At 47.4% G+C, this 27,717-nt stretch overlaps 1 protein-coding gene and 1 long non-coding RNA gene across 2 annotated transcripts in view; one reads left to right on the top strand and one right to left on the bottom strand.

Moving 5' to 3' along the window:
- Positions 1 to 9,203: 9,203 nt before the first annotated feature.
- Positions 9,204 to 11,882, bottom strand: LOC139183236 (uncharacterized). Its single transcript, XR_011566818.1, has 2 exons — positions 11,609 to 11,882; positions 9,204 to 10,687 (listed from the first exon to the last, which is right to left on the bottom strand). It is a non-coding gene; the product is annotated as an uncharacterized lncRNA (long non-coding RNA).
- The window catches only part of MICAL3 (microtubule associated monooxygenase, calponin and LIM domain containing 3), a 102,919-nt gene continuing 86,120 nt past the window's right edge, over positions 10,919 to 27,717 (top strand). The window contains exon 1 of the mRNA XM_070790373.1: positions 10,919 to 11,113. The gene's annotated coding sequence lies outside the window, so the exon portion shown is untranslated. The remainder of the gene's footprint in view (positions 11,114 to 27,717) is intronic.

Here is a 27,717-nt window from a genome sequence, read left to right as displayed (position 1 = left end):
GCCCACCTGTCGGAACAGGTTTTTCCAGTGCTTTCGGTCTAAGGACACCTCATGAATATTCATAAGTGCTATGAAGGGGGTGGAAGGCAAGTTTGAGTTTGCAATGCCTAAGGTGCTCAAGGAAATTAGGTAAGGCCGGAAGGTTCTGAACATGAGACATTAGAAATGTAGACACACTAGAAAGCATAATTTACTGACCTGGAGCCAGAACTCCACCAGTCAACAGCTTCTCAAGGTGCTTGCTGTAGTTTTGGCTGATAGAGATTGGTTATGGTCTCCCTGATGGCTTGGCATAAAAGTACTGTCTCTTCTGAGACCCCTGGCAAGGCTTGGTCATTCCCCTCATCCATAGGCAAGAGAATTAGGACCTGTCTAAAGGTCATACAGCCACCTGATGTGGATCACTGTGGGAGTGGCTGGGAGACGGGTGTCCCCAGGATGACCTCAGCTCTCCCACATTCCTGCCTGGACTCACCCTCCAGCATCCCTGGGTGCTGACCTAGAGGGGCCTCTTCCCAGTGCCTGCCTGGTCCACGAAGCACTCTCATGTCTCTTTCTGGAGTGATCTGACCTCCTGAGACAATGCCTTTGCTTACCCAGCCTGGGCCTCCTTCTGGTTCCCCCGTAATCACTTGGCACGGCCAGGGTGTGGGCATAATTCACCCGCTGCTCTAGCCTCTTGGTTGGACTGGAGATGCTCTGGGCTAGTCCACATGAAGGATGGCCCCCAGGGGTTTCTGTGACCTCAGGCCCAAATGCCCTTTCCCAACATGACACCACAGAGCTGCCACATCTCAGGGAAAGGCCAGGCAAACCCTGGGAAGGCAGCTAGCCCCCGGATGGCCACTTGCGACAGCGACAGCACGTCTTAGTCCTCACTGCCACCTGCTTGTCCATGACCACCAATATCTAGTCTCTGAAAATGGGCGATTTATTTCACAGGCCTCTGGGGGCAGGTGTCCAGTTGATTTGGCTTAATCCATGTGTATCAGTTCATTGGAGGGGATAACAGAGACTGCAGTGTGAAATGAAACCCTGTTTTACGTTTTTTTCAGACTGTGGATTATGACTCATTAGTGGGTCATGAAATCAGTTTGGTGGTTCGTGGCCAGCATTTTAGAAAGAAATAACGAGGGACTTCCCTGATGGTCTGGTAGCTAAGAGTCCACGCTCCCAGTGCAGGAGGCCTGGGTTTAATCCCTGGTCAGGGAGCTAGATCCCATATGCCACAACTAAGAGTTCTCACACTGCAACTAAAGATTCAGCATGCTGCAACTAAGACCTGGTGCAGCCAAGTAAATAAGTAAATAATGATTTTTTTTAAAGAAAGAAATAAGAAATGTATTCAGATGAGTAAATGAATAAGAAAAAATACACAGATAATGTTCCTCACTGACAGTAATCAAAAGTGAAGATCATAGCAACTCTGCTTTACTTCTTGCTGATGGAAGTAACAATTAAAAACATAGCCTCTAATGCTACTAAGGGTGCTGTAAAATTGTGCTTTTTACTGTGGGTTGCATGTAAATTGGTAAAATTTGGGAGGAATGCAACATGATACTAGGAAAAGCTATAAAAGTACTATACCCAGGAATTTTTCCCAAGGAAGTTATTTAATAAAGATTTTAAAAATTCTAAATACATTAAAGATATCCTTGACTGTGTTAGTTATAATAGAAAAAAAATAGAAATAACTAAAATGTTCCCACATTAGAGGAACAGTTTAAAAATTTTGTGGTGTATCCGTATAATGGAATATTTTGTGTTTCAGTGAACGCTTACATCCAGACACATACAGAGAGAAATAGGGAAAGACTTATAAAATGAAAAAGAATATAAACTAGCAAGCACACCATGTTTGTAACTTTAAATAATCTGTGTATCTGTGGAAGACAAATGCCTATGTGCAAGTTGCTAAAGTGATGGGTCATAGTTTTAAAAATTCATTTGCTGTTGGGTATAAACCTTTCAAGACTGGAAGGAATCAATGTAAAGGAGAAGAAAAGAAATCCCAGAAATTATCTGGGTATTTGTTTTCTTGGCCCTAGAAACCAGAAAAATCACAAGGATCAAAATTACGTTGAATATCTTCATGCTGTGTGGATTTTTTTTACTCGTTGTAAGCTGGTGTCAATTTTGGTGAATTCCTTGCTTATGGCGGATAGTTTGTGAATAGCTGTTGACTGATCTTTACACATATGTGTGTGTGTATATAAATATATTTATAATTTAATTATTTATTTGGCTGCGCTGGGTCTTCGTTGCTTCTTGGGGCTACTCTCTGGTTGCGGTGTACAGGCTTCTCCTTGCAGCGGCTTCTCTCGTTGTGGAGCACAGACTCTAGGGTGAGTGGGTTTCAATAGTTGTGGCTCCCACGCTCTGGAGCACTGGCTCAATAGCTGTGGCACGTGGGCTTAGTTGCTTTATGATCTTCCGAGATCAGGGATCGAACCCTTGTTTCCTGCATTGGCAGATGGATTCTTTACCACTGAGCCACCAGGGAAACTCTGGTTGATCTTTTAGTTATATGTGCTATTTATAATCACAGTCCTGGGAAAACTTTAATTTGTCTCTAAAGAAGCATCAGAAATCTTAGTGGAAATAGCACTCTGTCTTTAACTGTATTTTCTAAGGGAACTTTAATTTTTCCAGCGTAGGGAATACAACTTTGGGAACTTTCCCCCCATTCAAACAGTTATAAGAACAGTTTAAGTAAGTCACAGCCCTGAAGGGAGAGGTAAGATGTGTGATGGACAGAGGTCTGGGGAAACTTTGTTAGAAATCTGCCCAACGTGGACGTGTAAATGATTTATTTGAACTGGGACAGAGAGTAGGGAAAGAGGGGAAGCAGGGATCAGGCGGGTTCCAAACCAGAAACTTGGGACACCTGTTCTGTGGAATTTTCAGACCAGCTGGCCTGGGGTCACCTTGCCTCGGAGTTTGCGGTGTAACCTCAATGTAAACATTTAGTGTCTCTGTGTTTCCATCATCCTCAAGAGGAATGAAAACTCTTGCTCTCTTCTTTCCAAAGGCATATTCGGTGGAAGGTTTAGGTTTTATGCATATTTATGTGCCCCTTGCACTCCTTCCTGGAGGGTGTCTGCGTTTTCTTTTCTTTTTCCTGCATTCTCTGATAGGCCTTTCAGGAACAGAACACCAGGACATGGGAGGGGGATAGAGATGTAGGGGAGAGCCCCAAAGGGCAAGAGAAGAGAGAGACACAGAGAACATTGTACTTGGGTAGACTCAGAAGGCCAATATCAACTCTCAATAACTCTGTGAAGTATTACTTTCTCCGTTTTTCTGATTTGGAGAGGATTCCTGCTATTCAGAGACACTGATGTGATCAGAATTTTTCTGCAGAGACCAGGGAAGTGGGCTCGTTTTAGTCTCATGATGAAACCCGCACTCCTGTCGTGCCTCTGAGTCAGATGACTTGGGTTCACGTTCGAGTGCGGCACTCGTGAGCTCTGGGTCCCTGGGCAAGTCTTTTAACTTCTGTGAAGCTCAACTACCTTACATTAAAATAGGGATAATAATGACAAATGAGGTTGTTATGAGGGTTAGAACTTATACCTTTTGGGGGTTTTTGGTTTCCAGTAATGGAAGTAGGCTTTAGGGCTAACTTTGGGGAAGGGTGAGGACATTTACTGGAAGAATAGGAATTAGTTCACACAATGGAATGAAAAGTAAACAGGCAGGCCTCGGGAAGGATGAGAACCCAGGCAGCTAAGGGGCCCGAGAAAGCAGACAGACACTGGTTTCCTTCTTTAGTGACTCGCGACTGGATGAATCAGCTTCGGTTATTTTCAGTGTGTGTGTCTCTGCTCAACACTCAAATTCCAGGGGGAGAAGTCAGCCTGCCTGGCCTGGGCTGCCTCCAGAGCAGGGCACCTGATCACATGGCCACCCACAAAAGAGGTTGTAGGTGCCGTTACCCCACAAGAGGCCCTGGACGCTGGGCTGGCAAGAGCCACAGACGTCCACCCGGAGCCCTCCTGTGGGACGGCAGGCCCGGACCTGCGCACCATGGGGCCTCAGTGCTTTCCACGCACGTTAGGCTGGGACACCCTGGAAGGCGGTGTCGAACAGCACCCTGGGTGGACCCTCAAGTGCTCCTGCAGGAGGTTGGCCCACCACCCGGTAGAGCTGAGGCATTAACCCCCGGGGCAGCTCTGCCCCGCCCGGTCCCAGCTCAAGGTCCAGGCAGGTGGGCAGGGGAGTGGTCAGGTGTCACCTGTCCCTACTCTTTCCTCAGGGCTTTCATGGTCAGGAAGTAAACATCTCCAGGAAATCAGGGTAACTTCTCCTCTAAATAAGGTTAGGGGTGTCTGGCCCAAGTGGCCCAAACTATTTACAGGCTTCTCCTCGGCAGTTCTGCTGTAACAATCTCCGAGGGCACCATGCTGACATGTCTAGGCTGGGCTTCAGAGCAGGTGAGCTTTGGCTAAAGACCTGTGCTTGTGGGGGGATCAGGACCCAGAGACCATAAGTCTAGAGGAAATATGGGGCGATATGGATGCTTTCAGAGAAGGCAATGGCACCCCACTCCAGGACTCTTGCCTGGAAAATCCCATGGACGGAGGAGCCTGGTAGGCTGCAGTCCATGGGGTGGCTAAGAGTCGGACACGATTAAAGCGACTTAGCAGCAGCATGGATGCTTTTCTCATTAACTTTCCCTTTTTTGGGGGAGACTATTATGTTAAAATACAAAAGGAGGTTCCATAGTCTATTTTCTCCCAAAATGAAAGAGCACAAATAAGCCAAAGAAGGTAATTTCAAAGACTCCCCATCCCATCCCTCTCTTCACTGAGATGTTAGCATGTTCGTCTTTTCCCTCTTGAATTCCCTTTCTTCCTAACCCACCAACCTGCCTCCCCCTGGGGCAGTGAGATGGTCCTTGGGGAGGAACTCTGCGTGTTCTTTGCATGTGGGAACCAAGACAAGTTAAAAAGTTTCAACTCTTAAAACACTTCTCTCTCTCTCTCTCTCTGAGGGGCCACTCAGCCCCTTCTCCATAAAACCTCCCCTGACGTCTTGAATGGGCCCTTCTCAGTCTCACAAGATAATACTTCCTACCTGGCAATGATCCTTTCCTATCTGAACCCAATTGTCAGCTCCTTGAGGGCAGATCCTATGTCCTGTTTTTTTTTTTTAAAACATTTATTTATTTATTCGGTTGTGCTGGGTCTTGGTTGAAGTGTGTGGGATCTAGTTACCTGACCAGGGGTTGAACCCAGGCCTTCTGCATTGGGAGCACAGAGTCTTAGCCCCTGGACCGCCAAGGAAGTCCTAAGACTGGCTTGTTTTCAAATCAGTCTTCAGTGTAGAAGAGAAGCAGGACATCAAGCTTTTCAGACCCTCTTGTCTTCAGTAGGTCCACATGACAGCGGAGGTTGCCCAGGAATCAAATTGTACCACACCCTCCTGTTCTTCCCCCTTGACTCTCATCCTACAGGTAGATGGCGGGCTTCTGAGTCCGTCCAAGGCAACCTGGAATCCTCAGGCTCCACTCATCCTACAGGTAGATGGCGGGCTTCTGAGTCCGTCCAAGGCAACCTGGAATCCTCAGGCTCCACGTAGCTTGGTTTTTCCTTGATGGTCCTTGCATTAGAACACTCTTGGGGTCATGATGAACTGAACTAGTGGCAGTGACATTGAGAACAATTGAATTGAATGGACTGAGTTCCTACGGCACCACAGAATCCATCCACAGGCAGTGTTTCGGTCAGCATTCTTGGCTCGTGACAGAAAGCTGGCCAAAACTGGTTTAAGTTTTGTAAAGAAAGAGGGAAGGTATTGTTTTACACACAGGCTTCCCAAGAGACTTGAATCAGGGCTCACAGATTTGACCTGACGTAGCTCCCCACTCCGCCGTCTATGGGGTCGCACAGAGTCGGACACGACTGAAGCGACTTAGCAGCAGCAGCTCCCCTCTCACTTTTTCAACTACTCTCCTTCTGGTGCAGGTTCAACCTCATGGCTCAGGATGGCTGCTAGCAGCTCCCAGAGCTTCTTGCATCCCACATCAAGTCCAGAGCGGGGTTGGACTCAATCCTGACCAAACACAGCTGGGAGTTGGGGAGGGATAAGTTCTTCAGTGGGAAATTAGGATACTAACAGCTGGAGGGGAGAAGAGGCTGTGGAGAAAGCCACAAGACAAAAACAAAGCCAAGGGACCAGAAAGTTAGGCAGGAATTGAGAGTCATATTGGGTGGCTTGGCCACTCGATATGGAGGATGGCTCGTTGTGGACTCGCCCCATCACAGAACTGGGTGTTGTTGAAGAAATGCAAATGATTTTCGTATTAGCCAGTACTAAATATAACTCAGAGGACTCATCTCCTTTTATAGCTAAAAAAGTTTCTATGTAAGGACTTGTTACCCTTTTCAAAATTGTAATTTAGGGCATATGTGCTCTATTGAGCCATCTGTTCCACTACCTTCTTTACTGGTTCAGGTGCCATGGCCCTGAGCTTGTCTCATCATTTGAGCAGATTTTACTCTTGATTTCTCTATCTGTTCTCAGGGATTCTGGAGAAGAGTGGTTGAATGGAGAGAAAAGGAATCACTCATTTCACTATTCAATTCAGGGGACTTGGAAGCAAGGATACATATTTATTACCTTGATGGGTTAAACATACACCATAATAATCAAAACAACAAGATATTGTTTTTCATCTGTCAAATGGCAAGGATTACAAAAGAGATGTCCAGGATTGGCGAGGGTTCAGAGAAATAGCCACATCTTAGATGGCTGGTGAGGATAGAACTGCTGTAAACTTTCTGAAAGGCCACTGGCAATATGTGTGAGACATTTAAAAAATGTGCATACGTTTTGACCAAGCAATTCCATTTCTAGAAATATATGCAGGACAGTGAGGGAGACACAGATGTAAGGAACAGACGTTTGGACTCCGTGGGAGAGGGCGAGGGTGGGATGATTTGGGAGAGTGCCATTGAAACATGTATATTACCATAAAATGGATGACCAGTGCAGGTTGCATGCATGAGGTGGGACACTCAAAGTGGGGGATCTGGGGTAGCCCAGGGGATGGGGTGGGGAGTGAGGTGGGAGTGGGGTTCAGGACGGGGGAGACGTGTGCACCTGTGGCTGATTTGTGTTGATGTGTGGCAGGGACTACTGCAATATTGTAAAGTGATTAGCCTCTATTTAAAATAAATTAAAAAAGAAAGAAAAAAAAAGTGCATAAATTTTGACCAAACAATTCTATTTCTAGAAATATTAGGAAATAATCGTAAAAATATATAAACATTTACATATATGGATAATCCTTGAAGTTACATATAATAATGAAGAATTGAAAATAATCTTAATGCCTAAAAATAGAATTAAATAACTTATGGTATAGCCATATGATGCAACCATTTAAAATCATCTTTTAGAATAATCTACATGGCATGGGAAAATTCCTGGTCTTGTTAAGGAGAAAGTATTAATAGATTACAAAGCAGTTTGATCAATTTTTATTTAAAAAAAGATATACGCAGGGGGCCTTCCCTGGCAGTCCAGTGGTTAAGACTGCAGGGGGCATGGGTTGGACCCCTGGTTGGGGGCAGGGGAGATATATACAAAAAAGAAAATACACATGTACACACAAAAAAAGTATAGGAAAAAACATATATCAAAATTGTAACACTGATATGCTGGTAAGAGGAATGGCTAGATTTTATTATTTTTGTAATTTTCCCTATTAAACATTTTAAAATGATGGACATGTATTACTTTGGAAATTAGGAATTTTCCTTTTCTTAAAAGTGAGACAGACCACACCACAATTCTTTCAATGGCCACAGTATGGATGGACATCATCCTGCCTTCTGTTTGGTTCACGTACAGGTATTCCTGGGTGCCTTCAATCTCTCCACCTTCCTCCCCAACACAGGCCCTGTCCCCAAACCCCACCCCATGCTCCTCCTGCCCTGGGGCAGGAGCCATCTAATGCCAGCTTGTATGTTTAGCTGGGGATAGAGTCCTGGCACCTGCTGATCTGATCCATTCCTCACCAAGGGGGTCTGATGTTTTCCACACTCATCTAATCAGTAGGTGCAGGCTTCCTGGACGATCCATCAGGATTACCTCAAACAGGTGCCCAAGAAATACCTGGATGCATAAATAAAACACCCAGATAAGCAGAGACGTTTTAGAGCTCTCTGGGGATGGGACAAGACAGAGGCACTATGGGAGTGAAAATTAACTGGATGGGTAAGGGCTGGATCAGGCAGACAGCAACTTGGAAATACTGACTCCAGGGTGGCCATGCTCAGCCTTCTCAATTGATATCTAAAGTTTACTGGTTTCCACGCCATTTTGCTGGCCTGCCCATCCCTGTGACGGTTTCAGCAGTTTAAAAAGAATGAAATCATTAGCCCAGCTTATTTTTTCAAGCTGTGGCACCACTGTCAGTGGAGCAGGATAGTTCACTCAATGGCAAATCAGGAAGTTCCCCGAATTAGAGTCAGCAACCCCACACAGGGAAGCCCCTTTGTCACGGGCATGGGTTGATTCTGTCTCCAGGCACCATAGGGAGTGGGGCGCAGTTTTTGTTGCCCTTTTCTGTGGAATTTGCCAGATGTGTCAAAGACATAATCTCATTGACAACATATGAACAATAAGCCAGTAAAGTGAAGTAGAAGGTGTTTCTCCCAGTTTACGTAAGTCCACTGAGAGCACTTGCTGTACCAGGCTTCTCTGTTGCATGGTGTGGGTTTTTTGTTGTTTTTGATGTTGCTATTTTGTATTTCTTCCCCTATTGCTTATAAGGTTCTCTACTTGCTACATATGAAAAGTCTGTGTTCACTTAGGGAGCAGGGGTTGCAGGGGCCAGTCCACAACTTGGAAAACTAAATGCCTTATTCAACAGCGTTGTTACAGGAGGCAAGTGCATCAGTTCGCTTGCAGCTTTGCCTGTAACAGACTGCTCCTAACCTTCCTGACGTGACTGAGGCTGAAATATTACAGGTCCAGGGATCAATGTAAAACACGATACAGGTGCATCACATTCTCTTTTGTATGGAATGCAGTTGGTTCTGAAGAAACAGGAGATAGCCTTGCGTTGTGGGGGATGCGAAGGTAGGCACCGTAGTTAGACCTCCACTGTGTGTGCCTTGCGCAAGTCAACTTCTCTAAGCCTGTCTGAGGCTGAAATGAGGTGATACATGCAAAGCACTTCCAAACAGTACCCAGCGTATTGGAAGCATTTATTAATGCTAAATGTAAGCAGAAGGAGCTGCTGCTGTAAATGAAGGAGAGAGGTAAATGTGTCAATAAAAATTGCATAGTATAGGGCAGAAAATCAGGGTTTGCGGAACACAGAGTAGAAGTAGGAACTCTATAAGCCAGAATCTTCTGTTCATCAGACTGGGAAGGCTTCATGGAGGAACTGGACTTTCTCGAACTCTGCCTAATAGTTGGAAGATGAGTTGTCTGGGTGGGGAGTGGAGCTACTAAGGGTACCCCAGACACCTGATACAACTTGGAAGAGGGTTGAGGGGTGTAGGGAGGTTGAAAAGTTTTGGGACTTCCCTGGTGGTCCAGTGGTTAAGGCTTCAGGCTCCCAATGCAAGGGGCCTGGGTTCTATCCTAGCCAGGGAGCTAGACTCCATGTGCAGCAACTTAAGAAAGATCCCTGGTGCTGCAGCTAAGACCTGGCACAGTCAAATTAAAGAGTTCTGAAAAAAGAAAGTGGACTTGTCAGGAGGGTTGTTACCAAAGTGCAGGCCTGCTGCCCGTGTAAACCTCTAAAACAGAGTAGGTGGGACCCTTTCAGGATGCTTTCAAGTCTTGAATTTGACAGGCAGGGAGACTGAGAGCTCACTGTCCTTGTAGAGTTAAATGGCTGCCACAGACTTGAGGTAGTGACCAGCATTTTGGCAATTCTGATGAGGCCTGACCAGCAAGACCTGTTGCTGAAGCCAGGGGCTCTGGACAGTTCAACACGCAAACGAATTATTAACTGAGGTGTTGTCTGATTATGTGGAGGAAGAGAGAAGATGAGGAGGTGACTCTCAGTAGAGTCAAATTAGAGTAGAAATTATTGGGCAAAGTGTGGCCCTCCACATATGAAAAGAACGCTCTGCTTTCAGAGAGGGAGTCAGAAAGGATATTGACTTTGTCTTCACAAAAGCTGGGGTTAATACTGTCTGAACAAAGGAACTGGTGTCAACTTTCAATCAAAGTTCTTTAGCTGATGTCCCAAATTGAAGAACATATGTAAATATTGCTAATCACAAGCCAAGGATTATAGACTTGCAAAGTATGAGAAGGACTACGAGAGATCAATTCTACTCCAATATCCTTATTGGATTAGATGAGACAACTGACAACCGGACGGCGGAAAGGCACACGCAGATATCTTCTTCAGTTCTCTCCATATTTTCTTTTCGTTCTCTTAACTCCAAAATTTGAGAATCCCCAATCTCTTTGTTTCCTGTCTGGACTGGATCAGATAGAAAATTCCAGTTGTGTTGTGCGGCGGCTACAGAGCGCAACAAATAACGTGCCCTTTAATCGCATCCTCTCTCCTCCCTTTCTGGCCGGCTTTGATGTGCCCACCATGCTTTTCCATTGGTCATTTCGTGCGGTTCCTCGCCCCCGTCCAAGGTTCTCAACCAATCAGCTTCTCCCTGGTCCCTCGGGGCGGGCTTTGAGGAATATACCACTGAACCTGCGGGGGGAGTGGAGAGAAGGAAGGGTGTGGAGGCGGCCCTCTCTTTTACCTTCTGCATAGAACCATGAGCTTCTGGCAAAGTCTGAGCCAGCGGGTCGCGCCGGCGGCCCTGGGGACGGGCGGCAGAGCGGGTTCCGGAGGCGCGCTGAGGTCAGCGCCCCGAGGCCGGGGTCCGGTGGTCGCGCCCCAGGGGCCACAGCCCCGCCCTCCCATGTGCCCGCCCCACCCGGCGGCAGCGCCGCTACCACAGCAGCAGCCGCGGTGCTGCTCGCGCGGGACGCCGACTGCTGAGGGGGCGGCTGCGGGGCTGAGGCGCCGGCCCGAGTGGGAGTCGCCACGGGGCTAGGCCGCCGGACGCCACGGCCGAGGGTCTGGACTGTGGGCTGCGGCCGGGACGCTGGCGCAGCGCGGCATGAGGCGGAGGTGAGACGGGCTCCGGACCTGGCCCGGGACCCGCGCGGGCCGGGCGCCTCCCTCTGGCCGCCGCTGCAGCCCCGGAGCGGACGGCAGGCCCGGGTCTGGGGCCGCGGGCGGCGGGCGGGAGGCTGGACGTGCTTGCCAGGAGCGCCGCCGAGGCCGGGCACGAGGGGACCCGCGAGCGGACGCGCAGCTGAGGAGCCGTGCCGGAGAAGGAGGGCGCGGCGGGACCTCGACTCCCTCATTCCTGCGGTGGCCCTCCGTCCCCTCAGGTCCCCATGTGTCTCCCCTTCCCCCGTGTCCCGCATCTCCCCTCTCCCCCCATGTTCTTTGTCCCCTTGTCTCCTTGTGCTCCCATTCCCCCGTGTCCCCCCCCCCCCCAACTCCCCCGTGTCCCCCAACCCCCGGGTGCCCCCATCCCCCATGTGCCCCCTGTCCCCGTGTCCCCCGTCCCCTGAGGCTCACGGACCGCCCTAGTCTTCCGACTCCCCGCAGACTCACTTGAAGGAAGGCGTCTGCAGCCCCGCACACAGCCTGTGAGCTCTAAGGTGGCGGCTGTTTACCGCAGGCATCGGTTACGGTGACATCAGTGCTTAGTGCTGAGAAATGCAAGCCAGTTGTGAGCAGTGTTTTCCTCGAGGCTTACACCTTCTCATTTTCTGGGACGTGGATGGGGAGATGGCGTTTAAACTTGGCGAGTCCCATCTGACAGTCTGCCTGGGAGACAGCCGTTTGGATCGTACCCCGGGGGTGCGGGTGAGGTGCGATGGGTCTTGCAGTGAGCACAACCTTCCGCGTCTGCGCTGGGCTGGCGGGGAGGCCCTGCCCTCCTTACCTGGCCACGCAGATGGCAGCTCCTGGTGCTGGCTCTCCTCCGAGCACCTCTGTAAAGGGCCCTCCAGAGGCTTGTATACATGTCTTACTTCATTGTCAAGTGGACTTGGTCAGAAACTTGGCTCAGGTTGTTGTGGCTCTAGAGTGAATTCTCCTTGTGTTCTAGGATTTTAAATTGTTTTTATTTTTTGGATAGGATACTAAACACCATGGCTTAATTCCAGAATTATAGGGAAAACAGGGTTTAGATGGTCCTCTTGCAAAGAATCTTCAGGAACTTAGACCTGGTTCCTAGCTAAGCTGCCTTTTTGTGTTCACGATGCTAGCCTTTGAAATGTCTAGAACTTGACTGCTAGATTTCGAGGTCCCCCCACCCCATACCTTATGGTTCAGGTGATCATGGTGTTTCTAGGTGTGGGGCAGAAAATGGGCTCTAGAGTAATGTGTACCAAATATTCTGTGCAAGTATACCTAGCACATAGTAAGTGTTTAATAACCATAAGTAATTTTTTTTTCTTTCCTGTTTGAGTTTGGGAGACCTGTGGATGATGAAATTGGATACAGCTTTGTTTGCATGCTCCCTTTTTAAGTTAAGACTAACCCTCCAATCCCCCGATTCTTCTTCCCATCCCAACCTCTAGCTCTCACACCAAAATTTTTATGGTCCGTTAAAAATGAAACTCAGACCTCTGAACCTTGAAGTAAATATCAAACAAGAAACAATTGAGCTCTTCCTTCCAGCTCACATGTGCTTTTTTTTTTTTCCAGAAAGGATGGTACATACCATAGATGAGATCTTACTCACTCAGCACAGGAGAATAAAGGGTCAGAGTGGACCCTTTCTTGGGTCTGTTGAAAATTCCTGTGGGTAAGGATTTTGGTTGCTGTTGGTTTAACCTGTCCAGGTGGAACCATAAGCCTTTCCTAATTTCTGTTGGCACTGGCATCTAAGAAATGGCCTGGGTGGATGACACCTGACCAGCAAACAGGGCACACTCCTAGATTTGATGGGCTGTACCTCTGAACTGGGCTTTGCAGGGAGCAGCCATGTACCCCCCTCCTACTGTACCAGGCTCATTATGACCAGATTAAAAGGCTATCAGAACTAATGTTCTTGAAAGCCTGAGTAACATCAGTGGTTTATGTATGTCCTGTTATACTGGATGTGACGTTTCAGTAATAATCATACTCTGGATTTCCTTACTGCTTTTCTTTGAGAAAGTGAAAGCTTTTTTATCGCCTGTTATCTCACTGATTCTTTTTTGTCTGAGGTCATCAGGTTTAGTGCAGTATATTATTTCCCACTTTATGGATAAAGAAATGGGGGGGACATTATTTGCTCTAAGTTGTGAGTTGATGGCTAAGTTGGACTTCGATTTTTCCTTCCTATAGAATTTCACTAATACTTTCATAAGGGAAAAAACCCTCTTTTTTTGAAACATGGAAGACTTAAAGATACCAAACCATTATGCTTTTCAGATTACTAGACAGCTGAGAATAGTTGACATTTGTTGGGTGCTTATGTGTGCCAGGCGCTTCACGTACATCACCTCATTTGTTCCCCATGACAGTCTATAAGGTAGGACATGTTATTTTCCCTGGTTTTACAGTTGATGAACTAGGGTTTGGTGAGATGGAGGTCAAGGCAGTGACAAGGCAGGTCAGGCCTCAAAGCTGGGCTGATTCTGAAGTGTGTGCTTCTAACCTCCCTGGGTGTTAGTGGAGACAGGGAGCAGACAGCAGAGCCCCTGACACCTGTTGTCGCTGCTTGCCTGGCTCTGATGGGCTGTGCTTGTACAGGGGTTTCATTTTTCATTGAAGTAGAATAGTGGAAAAGATTCTGGACTATTCCTGGGCCAGAAGCATTCTTTAGCCAGGTCATTACTTAAGAAAAAAATAAGAGTTGAAAAAATATCTGTATTTGGAGAGTGTGAAATGTTTTATGAGGCCAGATGGGGAACATAGAAAGGGAGACAATTGAAATGGTTTGTGGACGAAAGAAATGTGTGATATTCTAACCCAGGTAACTCCTTTAGTACCCAGGCTTTTAAACTTAAGCTGCAGGTTGAAATTGTAAACCTGGAGGCCTGGCACTTGGGCTAAAATCTGTGCAGTAAATAGACTCTCAGTTTCTACTTTAGGTGGCAGAGTTGAAAATCTGACTCCTTTTTGGTTTCTAACTTCTACAAATAATGTGGTACACTGGGAGTGTGGGGATATTGTTCAGAAATTTACCTAAACTCTCTCTGGGCTTTCCCTTGCCTCCACGCACTCTTCTGTCACCTTTGGTTCCACTCTTCAGAATTCAGCTCTGATTCTGTGGAGTGGCTGGTGGAGGGGACAGAACAACATCTCTTCCCTCTGGGGCTCAGCTGCACATGACTTGCTGTTTTCTTGGTGTGGGCTTTAACTGTCTTCTGGTGTTAAGGCTTATTATGATAATCAAGAAACTGGGGAGGGAGGACAGGGAAACTGTTGCCCTAAAAACTCTGCAGTTCATTCACTTTTTGTCAACGTCAGTCTTCACAGAGAAGAAAAAAATCACCACAATTAAAAAAAAAAGGAATAAAGTGGTAATAATCAGATTAAAGAAGGGAGAAGTAGGATTGTTGGTTTGAACACTGGAGGAAGGTGGAAGAGGAAAGGCAGGCGTGTCTGCTAAGTGGTCAGTCCTCAGAGGTGCCTCCTCACTGTGGAGAGGAGGAAAGAGCAGGCGTGTGTGTGTGTGTGTGTGTTTGGCTGAAGGCCAGGAGGGGGTCTTCTTGTGTTAGGCCGGTCTACAGAGGTCTGTTTAACCGTATATCTAGGGATGGATCTGGTCTGGTGGACTCTGGAAGGAGGGGAGCAGCATTCCATCAGGCGGTTGACTAGTAGCTTTTATTGATTTTTCCTTACTATCTTGAAACAGCTAACTACACAAAAGGCAGCGTGGAACTTTGGTTGGTCTGGCTTCGTCCTGTCTCTTCCCCTGCCTCTTTTCTGTTGCTACACGTCAGCATTGGAGCTTGAAGACGGGCAGAGCAGCCCAGAGGTAGGACCAGGGGTGGACGATACTTCTCTAACCTGTCACCCCCTGGGTTATGACAACACACCGCCGCAGGCTGTCCTGGCCTACAAAATGCCCACTTATGAAGGCCCCAGCGACACCCCTCCCTGCCTTCCCTCACTTTACCCCCTCCAGCTGCCTTGTGATTGAGTCGTTGGGGTTTGTGAGTGGGAGAGGAGGAGAAGTGGGTAAGCAGTGTCTCGATGGTGGTCTCTGCAGGAGCGCATGGAGGAGGGTGGCTGTCTGCTGGGCCTGTTCTGAGCGGCTGCTCGGTGGGGGCGGCACACTCAGTCCTCATGGCACCCCTGTCTCCTGCACGAGGGCCCTGAGGCGGACAGCTCAGTGATGGCCCCGTTGGGAACAGTGGGCTCAGCTTCAAACTCAGGCGTTCAGGTCCAGAGCTGTGCTGTCACTGACCAGTCAAAGACGACTGACTGGGGTGGACTCACCTCCGTTCTGGTGGCCACCCTTTCTCTCTTCCAACCATCCCTGCACTGTTTCACATTGTCCTTCTCTTCACTTTTGCATTATCTGCTTGAAGTGGTCTATGAGAGGTGCATTTAGATTAAACTGACGTATTCCATCAAAACGGGCAGAGTTGGAGGAGATAACTTTGAAGCATCCAGAGGGGAACACCTGTGGGTGCCCCAGAAGGTGCACTTAGCACAGTGTAGGGTCTTCAGGCACCTCGGGCTGGGCCATGGGATCTGGAAAGAGTGTTGATTACAAGTCTGCTCCCTGAAAAGCTCAGGAAACCTGTCCCCTTCCCTCCTGTACTTTTTTGCCTAGCGTGGGTTTCTGATTCCTAAAACCAAGAACTCACGCAAACCCTATCATTGTCCTAGCTCAACTACTTTATGGATGATTTTTATTTTATTCTGTTTTTAAATGAACTAGTGTGGGATCCTAACCACTGTTTGGAACAGAACCTTTTACCCAGTTTGGTCATGCCTGGTCAGAGTCATTTGTTTCCCTATGAAAAACGAATAGGAAGTATTTGAACTCGTGACATGGACCTGTTTCAGTTTGTTTCCAAAGCAGAGAGGCTCGTCTCAAAACCAGACTTGCATAGGTAGGGGAAAAAACAACCTTCTGCCTTTGGCATTTTAAGCACCTTTCAGTTCAGTTCAGTTCAGTCGCTCAGTCGTGTCCGACTCTTTGCGACCCCACGAATCGCAGCACGCCAGGCTTCCCTGTCCATTACCAACTCCCAGAGTTCACTCAGACTCATGTCCATCGAGTCAGTGATGCCATCCATACCATAGGCAATTATATAGGATCAGCTATCACTCAGTGAGTCTTACTGTGGGCCAGACACTGCCGAGTACCTGTGAGCACACACCACTTCTAGTCTCCTGCTTCCCATTCAGGAAACTTCCAGAGAGGCTGAGGTCCAGAACCATAGATACTCTGCGGAGGCTGGATGACTGCAGATCCTGTGCATTTAATCACCTTGCTGTGAGGTGATGTGTGGAGGGAGCAAAAAGAAGAGGAAGCAAGGAAGAAAAGGACAGTAAAGGGCAGGGGAGAGAAATTGGTGAGATGGCAGCATGTCTGGGCCTCCAGGGCTCACTGGACTCTGTGTGCCTCAGTGGGCTGAGCATACCCAGAGATGCTGCTGCCTGGACCACCCTCAGGGAGCCTGGGGACAGAGGACCCAGAATCTGAGAGCTTTGAATTCATGCTGGGGCTTCTTCTTAGCATGTGATTATGGAGCAACTACTATATGTAAGGTGAGTGCTGGACAATAAGATGCTGTTTGCCTGCAAGCAGCCTGGGGCGGGGGTGGGGGTAAGGGTGGAGGTGGGGGTGGGGAGAGTAGGCACAGATGCAGAAAACTATAACGTGTTGTGATTGGCAACTGCACTGGCCAGAGAGCCCTGAACATGGAGTGGTAAGAAAATTTATATTATCAGGCAAAGTATTTTTTTCTCCATTTGGTTTTGTTAATTTTGTGCAGGTCAGATTGAGAATTTCTAGAATTTACCCCCATGGCTATTGTTTCAGTAATGTTTGTATATTTGCAAACAGAGGATCTCTTTGCTGCTGCTCTCTGAGGTCCAACTAGGCAGCTTGGTTGCAGGAAAGGCCGGGCCCACCTCCTCTTCCTGCCAGCTGCCCTTCAGCTCAATGCCACTGCCATTTGTGGCCTGTGCTGCTTGCCTTGGAGGTACCAGGCTCCAGGCTGCCATTTCCCTGGTGCTCTGATGGGTGGGAGCAAACCTGAGCAGGAGGCGCTTAACCAATGCTTTGGGAATTAGATCAGGCCACGTTATCGAACCTCGGAACTCCGTGGTTACCTTGTGCTGGTACCCGCCAGCTCTCCCACTCCTTTCTTGAGTATCTCTGTCATATGCTGTATTTGGAAGCTGATCTATCATGGAAAAGGCCTGTTAGGACTTCTTGCTGGATATGCTCAGTGAGATAGGGTTTTTGCTTATGTTTAATCTTTTATTTAATAAGACCTTTGGATCATGTATCAGAAATGTATCAGATAGAAATTGCTACCTCTCCTGGAAATGGTTAAGCATCTTCCCCTTTGCTCCCTGCTATGTTACTTGAGTTGGCTCCATTTGGTAATAACATTTAGGACTCTTTCACATGTTGCTAACGAAACTCCCTGTGTCCAGGACCAGTGACCTCAGAGAAGGGTCCATTAGCTTAAAAATATCCTTGCTTCAAGCAAAGTTGGTGTATGAAAATGTGGAGTGACCTCCAAAGTATAATTGTGTGTGTCTGTATTTCTTGAATTCTCCATAGGATAGGAGTTTTGCAACCGAATCCCTTCTTGGGGAATTCAGAACTTTGCTTTTCTGTATCAGCTCCTCCTGTGAGTCTCCTCTTCCACTCTTGGTGGAAGTGGCTCCCCGTCATCTTTACCTGCCTTGCCCTCTCCATGCCCCACATAGGTGCAGCCTTAGAGCTGTACTCGGTCCTGGGCCCTGCCTCTGCGGGCCTCCAGGCGCTGTCCTGGCTGTGGTCAGGGCGTGTCCTGGCGGCGCCTGGCCAGCCAGCCTCTCCCCATGCAGTATTCATTGGCACCCCGGGGCCATGGACCGTCTGCCCCTGTGCTGCCTCCCTTGCTCTGGATGCAGTTGCTCTCCTGTGCTTGTTTCCAGGCTGCTTCTGCAGGCTTTTATGAAGCCCAGATGCGTGGGCATAGGTACCAGCCAGGCAGGAAAACCCAGGGTAGGGTAGAGGTTATTCCCTGGTAGGACATAAAGGAGGGTAAGGGGTTTGGCTTAAAACCTTGCTTGTGTTGAGCTATGGAAAAGGTGGGAAGGGAACTAATTTATCAGGAGCGTGCTTTATCAGTACACTGTATGATAAGACGTCCTTTAGGCCTTACAAGAGTCTTTCATATATGATGCCCACCCAACTAACTGGTTAGGAGCCATGAGGCTCAGTGAGGTTAGTTGGCTTGCCTGAGATCTCTTAGCTGGTGAAGGGTGGTGCCAGATTAGATTAAAACTCAGAATGTGGGATTGAGTCTCTCTTTTTTTGGTTCGTGCCTGTGCTTCATGATCTTCTAGCTCCGCTTCATTACACCTAGCTTTCAGGGATTGCCTGAATAATCTTACCTGAGAAAGAAATCCAAAGGAAGAGGAAAAGAAAGGAGTGACATTTTCCTGGATTCCATGTCTCTGTAAAGGAAAAAATGTTGCCACCATTCCAGTTCTACAAGGATCAAGGCATTAGTCACTGCAGTTGCCCCCTGACAGTGCAGCCTGAGAGGAATTCACAGTGGAGAAAAACCAGCATTCTGTGCTTCGGGCATGCTGGGCCCTGGATAGAGAAGATAGCTTGGATACTGAGGGAGAATTTCAGTGAGCCCAGATTCCTGCATCCTCTTGTACGTAGAAAAGCACTAAAATCATTAACTTGAGATGTATGTTCTTTGTGAGTAGTAGTAATCTTTTTATGCTTGACTACATGTTTTTCTCAGCAAAAACGTTCATACATATCCTGGCTCCTTCCTTTCTCCTTTGGAGCAGTCCCTCTGAGCTATCTGAGAGGCTGTCCCCCGGGCTACAGTCCTCAGAAAGGTTCCCAGGTGACCGTGACACACACCCTCTCTCTCACAAACACACTCTCTCTCACACACATGCCTTCTCTCTCCACATACACTCTCTTGCACACATACTTGCACACACATATCTTCTCTCTCACACACACAGATACACATTCTCTCTCATACACACACACACACACACCCCTTTTTCTGTCATATACACCCTCTCTCTCTCTCACATACTCTCACACACACTATACCTCACACACATACCTTCTCTTTCCATACACACATATACACTCTCATACACACACCCCTTTTTCTCTCATATACACCCTTTCTCACACACACTCTCACACACATACCTTCTCTCTCACACACACTTGTACACATACCCTCTCTCACATACATATCTTCTCTCTCACACACACACACCTTTCTCTTACACACACACTCCCTTTCTGTCTCATTACATCCTTTCACGCACATACTATCACACACATACCTTCTCTTTCACACAAATTCTCGTGCACACACACAACCCTTTCTCTTACATACTCTCTCTCACACACACACACACCCCCTTTCTGTCTCATTACACCCTCTCACACACTATCTCTCACACACATACCTTATCTCTCACACAAACTCGCACACATACTCTCTCGCGCACACACACACCTCTTTCTTTCTTATATACACCTTGTCTCTCACGCACAATCTCTCATACTCATACCTACTCTCTCTCACACACATACACCCTCTCTCACACATCCCCTCTCTCTGCCACACACTATCTCTCTCATTCACACTCACACACACCCTCTCAGAGACACACCCCCCAAATCACACACACACCCTCTTTCTCTCTCTGTCTCTCACACACACACCCCCCAAAATGTATAGCAGTAAGGAACTTGAACTCTGGAACTCCTTGTGCATCATGTACTAGGGTATGTGACCTTGTATGTGTATTTTAACCCCCGTGGGCCTCAGTGTCTCCGTCTGTGCGATGACATGACAGTCGTCTGTGCTTGGTGCGGCTGTGAGCACTGAGAATCCTGCCGACACTTGGTAAGCCGCCGTGAATGCCACGCGTGGAGCTGGTGCTGCGGCTGACTGAAGGGGCTGTCTCGGGTGAAGTTGGCTGGCCCCACACTTACCTGTGTGAAGTGCCCGATGCAGCCCAGCCGTACTCTCAGTCTCAGTGTCCCCTGCTGCATCCTTGGCTCTGCCTTGCTTTTCCTGTTAGCACCTCTTTGGACTTCCTGGTAATTTGTTCATGACTTTGTCATCTGCTGGGCCCCTTCTCTGCATGTTGTCCTGCACTGGGTACCAGGCAGGGCCCAAGTTCCAGGGGCATTCGACGTCCCTGCTTCAGAAGAGACGGCTGGGTGAAGGGAGAAGAACAGCAGTGAGGTGCCAGTCGGCACGGGCAGATTCCTCCAGCCTTTGGGGAGGACGAGCGCAGGCACTTGCCATTGAGCTCTTATGCGCGCAGCGCTGGTGTAGATGCTTCGCATGCCTCCTCAGCTGTTCATTCCAGATGCTGCTCTCGCCCCTGCTCCTCAGATGAAAACAGACACCCAGGTATCTTGGCCAAGGGCACACAAGTGAGAGGAGGCTGGCATTTGGACCCTCGTCTGCTGACGCGTGGGCCTGTGTGGGCTGCGTCTCAGGCCCCGTGCGGTGCAGGGGTGCCTGGAGAGAGAGAGAATGCAGTGCGCCAGGTGCTCGGCAGCGAGGAGGCCCGCCTGGCAGAGTCGGAGCTGAGCTCAATGTGTATGGGCCTTGGGGCCCCGTTTGGTTTGGGTGTTGGGAGATGAGTGAGACGTGTTCCTCGGCCTCTGGAATCTTCTGTAGCTGTGGAGACAGACACACAAATAGATGCTTGCAGTGTAGTGTGGTGGGAACTGTGATGAGGGTAAGTATAGGGTGCTAGGGAGCAGAGGAGAGGAAACTGGGAGACGCTCTTTCCCAGGGTCTTAAGAGGCAAGTTAACGGTGAGTGTGCCATTGAAGGCAATAAGAATTTTCTTTTGTTTGTTCCTTTTTTAAAAAAATTTTTGTTGGCATATAGTTGACTTACGATGTTGTGTTAGTTTCTGCTGTACAGCAAAGTGAGTCAGTTACACACATATATATATCCACTTTTTTATTTTAGATTGTTTTCCCATTAGGCCATTACAGAGTACTGAGTAGAGTTTCCTGTGCTATACATAGTAAGTCCTTATTTAGTTATCTATTTTATACATATTAGCGTGTGTATGTCAATCCTGATCTCCCATTTATCCCTCCATACCTTCCCCCTGGTAACCATAAGATTGTTTTCTACATCTTTAACTCTGTTTCTTTTTTGTGAATAAGTTCATTTGTACCTGGATTTTTATATTCCACGTATAAGCAATATCAGATGATATTTGTCTTCCTGCGTCTGACTTTACTCAGTATGACAAAGAGGAGTTTTCTGAAAGGCAGAGGACAGTGTGAGCAAAAAGGCATGGCACTGTGGGCTCTTCTTATTCAAAGCAGGTTTGTTCACCTGGTCTGATGAACGCCAGGAAGCGCTGGTGTTTATGATCAGTTAGTTCATCAGAGGCTTGTGGACACAGAGAAGCAGCACAGAAGCTGTGTTTTGTGTTGATTAACCTGATGGAGTGGGGCAAGGTGAAAGTTGGCCAAGACCAGCTACTGGAGAAGTTGGCAGGTTTTTCTCTGTAAGGGCCAGAAAGTAAATATTTTCTGTGTCACTGGGCCATAGGATAGCTGATGCACCATGCGGCTGCTGTTATAGGTAGGAAAGCAGATAATTGGTAAATGAATGGGTGTGGCTGTGTGCCAGTAAAGCTTTTATGCCCCACCCCCCAAGTTTGAGTTCACATGTCACAAAATAGTTATCTGTCGATTTTTTTCTCCAACCATTAAAAAAATGTAAAAGTCCTTCACTTGTAGGTTGGATTTGGCCCACAGGTCATGGTAATAATTCAGGTGTGAATGACCAACTAGAACAGGATGTTGGCGATGGAGATAGGCAGGGACTTGATGCCAGAGACATTTTGGGAAGGAGACCCTGATTAGAGGGAGGAGATGAGGAGAGGGGAGACACCCAGGTAGCACGGTAGTGTCAGGTTTCATGTCTTCCCAGCCCCTCTTCTGGTGAAGCTGGTCTTACTTTCCACGCACCCTGGTGGCTTCCCTGGTGGCTCAGATGGTAAAGCATCTGCCTGTAATGCAGGTTCCATCCCTGGGTCGGGAAGATCCCCTGGAGAAGAAAATGGCAACCCACTCCAGCATTCTTGCCTGGAGAATCCCATGGTCGGAGGAGCCTGACAGGTTACAATCCACGGGGTCGCAAAGAGTCAGACGCAACTAAGCGACTTCACTTTTTCCATGCGCCAAAAGTACGGCTTGATTCTGGAGAAAAACCCCAGAGACAGCGAGCCCTCGTGCTGTCAGCACCGAGTTGCTCTAACGCCTCCACGTGAAGTCACTGTGCCGCACAGCTGTGCTGCCTGGGCCTCCAGGGGCCTCACTGGGTCAGTGTGCCCACCTGTTTGTCGGGGCACAGGAAAAGTTTAGCTTTTGGATAACGTGATGTAATTTCAGACTTACAGAGATATGGTAAGAGCAGTACTGGCAGCTGCTTTGTATCTGTTCCCTAATCTGTTTGTTAATGAGATTTTATTACTTAGCCTTTGTCCCGTTTGCTGTGTCATTCTCCCTCTGCTGACCCGGGTTCCCATCCCACTCTGCCGTTAGTGGCTGTGGCGTCCTGGGCCTGTGTCTTCGTCCTCTAGGCCTCAGACTGTCCTCCCTAGCAGAGCCCTCAGTAGGACTGGGTGAATAATACACACTGAGTGCCAAACGCGCTGTCGCCCGGCTGGCAGCAGATGGTCGGGAGTGTTAGTTCCTTTCCTTCCTCAGTCCCCCTGGAAGCAGTGAGTCAGTGAAGGAAGCAGTCGGCAGGGAGGAGCAGGGGAAATCCTGAGTCCAGGTGTAGAGAGGGACAAAAACAAGACATCAGAGATGTGACCGTGAGAAGGAGCTCTTATTATCAAACTTTGACACTAAGATGAGGGTTTAGGGTTTTTTTTTTTTTTTTTGTAATCTTATGTTGATATAATTTCAGAAAAGGCAAGAATGGTACAAGGAGCTCTTGTTCCAGAAGCACCCATTGTCTTTTGTCCCATTTACTTTTTCATATTTTTTCCTTCTCTTTTTATAAACTAGGGACATCAAGCCCTAAATACTTGAGTGTTTGTTTCGTAGGAACAGAGATACTCTCTCAAATTGTGATAGGGAGCCTGAGGTTCTGAAATAGGGATGTGGCATGGTGTGAAGATACTTGGGGAGGATGGGCTGAAGGCCAGGGCCCTGTGGGTATGCAGTTTGGAATAATTTTCGCTGCAGGGTGATGAGAGTAAACTGACCAGAAATGGGAGGGATGCAGACCCAGGAGACTTAGGACAAGGGAGAGGGTGGGGGGAACCGTGCTGCTTTCTGGGGAGGAGAGCAGCACGCATAGCTGAAAAAGTACATTTAGCTTTAGTTTATACTTGGGAAAATGAAATGGCTCTCTCCCCTTTTATTCACAGTACAGTCTGTGGAAGGCAGAGGCCCACCAGCTGCTGGCCAGTGGGGCTGGAGTCTGTCTGCTGCATCTTTGGAGCAACGGTTCTTCAGGCTTTGTCACGAAGCTGGTCGGTAGAGAGGAGGGTTCAGGTTAGGGTGCGGGTGAGGTCTGATGGAGACCAAGGAGTCCTTAGTGACAGGCAGATGGTGGTAAGCGGGGAGGATGGGGGGCCAAAACCACTCTTGGGAAGGCAGCTGGGCAGGACCCACAGGGAACCGGGCAGAGACATGCAGACCAGAGACAGTTGAGAGGGAGGGAGAGGACCAAACTGAGCTCCAGGAACCTGGATCAGTGAGTGCTTGTTTGGCTCAGTTTTTTCCAGTGTGAGAGCCAGAACTTTAAGAGAGCTTTAAGGAATGCCCTGTGAACAGTGCCACCCAGGATGCTAAACCAGGTCAGACTGAGGGGTTTAAAATTAGCCTCCCACTGCTGAGTGTGTTCTGAAAGAAATACCTCAGGGAGAATAAATGTATCGAAAAAGGTGTCATAGATTTGAGCTTATGTGAAAAAGTGTACTCATTCAGTCACGTCTGACCCTTTGCGACTCCACGGACTGCAGCCCACGAGTCTCCTCTGTCTATGGAGTTCTCCAGCAAGAATATTGGAGTGGGTAGCCATTCCCTTCTCCAGGGGATCTTTCTGACTCAGGGATCGAACCCTTATAATAAGGATTAAAAGATCCGCCCCCTGCCCTTTGTGAAAGTGTGTTAGAGGGAAGATTGTGCTGGTCTCTCTGGCTTTCAAAATTCCCAGCTCTGGGAAAACCTTGTCATAGGAAAGTCTTGATTCTCTCTGGAGTCTTAGGGGTGAAGTCACCGCAGGATTATACTTTGTTTCCACAGACATGCATGAGCATCTTTTGTGTACTAAACACCGGGAGTGTAGGAGTGAACCATGGCCTGCCAGAGCTTGCTCATACATTGTGGTTAAATTTTCAGAAATTTTGCAAGTTGGTTGTTAAATACAGCTGTTGTTAAAAATTAATTTTATAAGCTTAAAGTTAAATAAATTGTATTGGAAACAAGGGTAATATATTCTCAAGGTTCATTCCTTCCTCATTATTTTAGCGTGAACTATGCTCTCAGGACTCTTGCCCACATATGGTGGAAATACTGTATAATTACAAACTATGGTACATCTCCTCCCAGCTCTGTATTCAGAGATGTCAAGTCCAGAGCTTGAACTTGGCCATGGTGGGTGTATTTATACCATAGAAACCAACAGACTCTACACATTGGGGCTTGATTTGTTGTTTTGTTCATTGTTTAAGAAAGTGATGGAAAAATGTTAATATTTTGCATTTTTAAACTTAAAACTGTTTTGTGTCCATATCCAGTATATTGTGAATAGCACAAAAAAATTGAGGAAATAATTCTTTTAGTATTTGAAAAGCTAGGGTCCAGTTCAGAGAGAAGTTGCTTATGTCATGTTTGATACAGCTTTTTTTTTGCTATTAAGTGCAGCACATAGGAGCCTAGTTCCCCAACCAGGGCGAAATTGCCCTCCTGCAGAGGAAGCATGAAGTCTTCACCACTGGACTGCCAGGGGAGTCCTGATATATATCTTTCTTGTCCCGTTTTGTTTTACTCCTTAAGGTAAATGATGATAACCAACATTGACTTATCTATCAGTTGAATCTATGGATTGGCTGTCAGTTCACTTCAGTTCAGTTCAGTCACTCAGTTGCGTCCGACTCTTTGCAACCCCATGGGCTGCAGCATGCCAGGCTTCCCTGTCTATCACCAACTCCTGGAGCCTGCTCAAACTCTTGGCCTTTGAGTCGGTGATGCCTTCCAACCATCTTATCTCTATTGTCCCCTTCTCCTGCCTTCAATCTTGGCAGCATCAGGGTCTTTTCCAATGAGTCAGTTCTTTGCATCAGGTGGCCAAAGTACTGGAGCTTCAGCGTCAGTTCTTCCAATGAATATTCAGGATTGACTTTAGGATTGACTGGTTTGATCTCCTTGCAGTCCAAGGGACTCTCAAGAGTCTTTTCCAACACCATAGTTCAAAAGCATCAGTTCTTCAGTGCTCAGCTTTCTTTATGGTCCAACTCTCACATCCATACATGATTATTGGAAAAACCATAGCTTTGACTAGATGGACCTTTGTTGGTAAAGTAATGTTTCTGCTTTTTAATATGTTGTGTAGGTTGGTCATAGCTTTTCTTCCAAGGAGCAAGTGTCCTTTAATTTCATGGCTGCAATCACCATCTGCAGTGATTTTGGAGCCCAATAAAATAAAGTCTGTCACTGTTTCCCTTGTTTCCCCATCTATTTTCCATGAATTGATGGGACTGGATGCCATGATCTTTGTTTTTTGAATGTTGCGTTTTAAGCCAGCTTTTTCACTCTCCTCTTTCACTTTCATCAAGAGGCTGTTTAGTTCCTTTTCACTTTCTGCCATAAGGACCTTTCTGTGGATTGGCCATAGATATGAATTAAACAAACAAACAAAAACTTTGAGAATCAGTTGACTATATGGACTAAAGAGCATTATGTATTTTATACTTTATTACTTATTACTATGGGCTTCCCCGTGGCTCCATCAGTAAAGAGTCTGCCTGCAATGTGGGAGACCCGGGTTCAACCCCTGGGTCAGGAAGTTCCCCTGGAGAAGGAAATGGCAACCCACTCCAGTATTCTTGCCTGGAGAATCCCATGGACAGAGGAGTCTGGCAGGCTACAGTCCATGGGGTCACAAGAGTGGGACACGACTTAGTGACTAAAGCACCACCACCACTTCTTACTATATATATATTACTATTATATATTTTGTACTTTATTACTTATTACCATATATTTATTAATATTATGTATTTTATTGCTATTATACGTTATACAACTTTATATCAGTAAATTTTAGAATAAATGTACGTGCATATAAATAACACAAAAATGGTTTAGAGAATGGGTTGTTAGGCATTTACCTGCACAACACCATAGTGAGTTAAACACTGCTTTCACGGAGTTCACAGTTTAGTACAGACAAGCCATAAATCACAGACATGCTTAAATGTGCAAAGGGCCTGGAGGAAGGCCCAGGGCAGGGCCTGGGAAACTGTGACGAGGTGCTCAGTCTGGCCAGAGCTGTAGGCTGGGGAGTGGAGGGGCCTGACCAGAGGGGCCAGCTGCTGTGGAGCCAGGGAGGACTGTGAGGGCTTAGAGGGTGCTCAATGATGGGAAGGAAGCAGGCGGGGCTTTTGGAAAGAAAGGTGGGCGTGGACCAGGTGCCGCCTGCTGCAGGTCATGTGAAGGTCGTGTTAGCAGTCAAGGATCCTGCTTTTAGGCCGATTGGCCGCTTAGCTGCTACAGGCATGTAAACGTGACTCCCTGTTTGGCTTTAGAAAATAGGTATTAATAATGTTTTTGTGAAGTTGATACTTAAATTTAACATGTACAAATTATCTATTTCCTGTGTGCAAGACTTTGTGCTAACGGTTTTCAAGGAGACATAAATTGTTAACGTTGTCCTTGTCCATTAGGAATGTGTTCTATGGGAATGTGTTATATGGTAGGAGAGCCAGATATATGTACAGTGAACTGTAACATAAGGTGACTTTGAACAAGTGCTGTGCAGAAAGCAGTTCATTCTTGTTGTGGAGCAGGAATGCCATATAGACAAAGCTGGGAAGTTGTTTTCAGTAATCTGGGGAACCCTGGAAGAGTGTCCCTGCCTTTGACCAAAAGCCCTTACTGTCTTTATTTCCTGATTTATCCCCATTGTCTAGGGATAAATGCCCTGAAGTCTTTGATTATTTCATGAATGCTGATTCTGCTTGTATAACCAGACTGCTGGAGGGGTGGGGATGGGGGTGGGGGCTCTTCCTCGTGGTACCTGACCAATAGCTCATGTGCTTTCAAATATATATATATATATATTCTATATTCACCAGTAAGGCATCCTAGATTTAGGGGTTTAGAAGAGACTTTAGACAGAAACTATCAGCCTGATGTTTAGGGGTGTGCTGGGCTGGGAGAAGGAGCTGGAGCAGACTCGCTGTCTCCCCTAGGCTGAGGCCGGCTCACAGAGGTCCCTCAGTGTGGTGGCGGAATTCCTCTAATGAAATCTTCGGTGAAAAGACTC

This window comes from Bos indicus, chromosome 5 (genome assembly GCF_029378745.1).
Source record: "Bos indicus isolate NIAB-ARS_2022 breed Sahiwal x Tharparkar chromosome 5, NIAB-ARS_B.indTharparkar_mat_pri_1.0, whole genome shotgun sequence".
NCBI classification, from domain to species: Eukaryota; Metazoa; Chordata; class Mammalia; order Artiodactyla; family Bovidae; genus Bos; species Bos indicus.
This window is presented reverse-complemented; position numbering and strand designations above follow the sequence as displayed.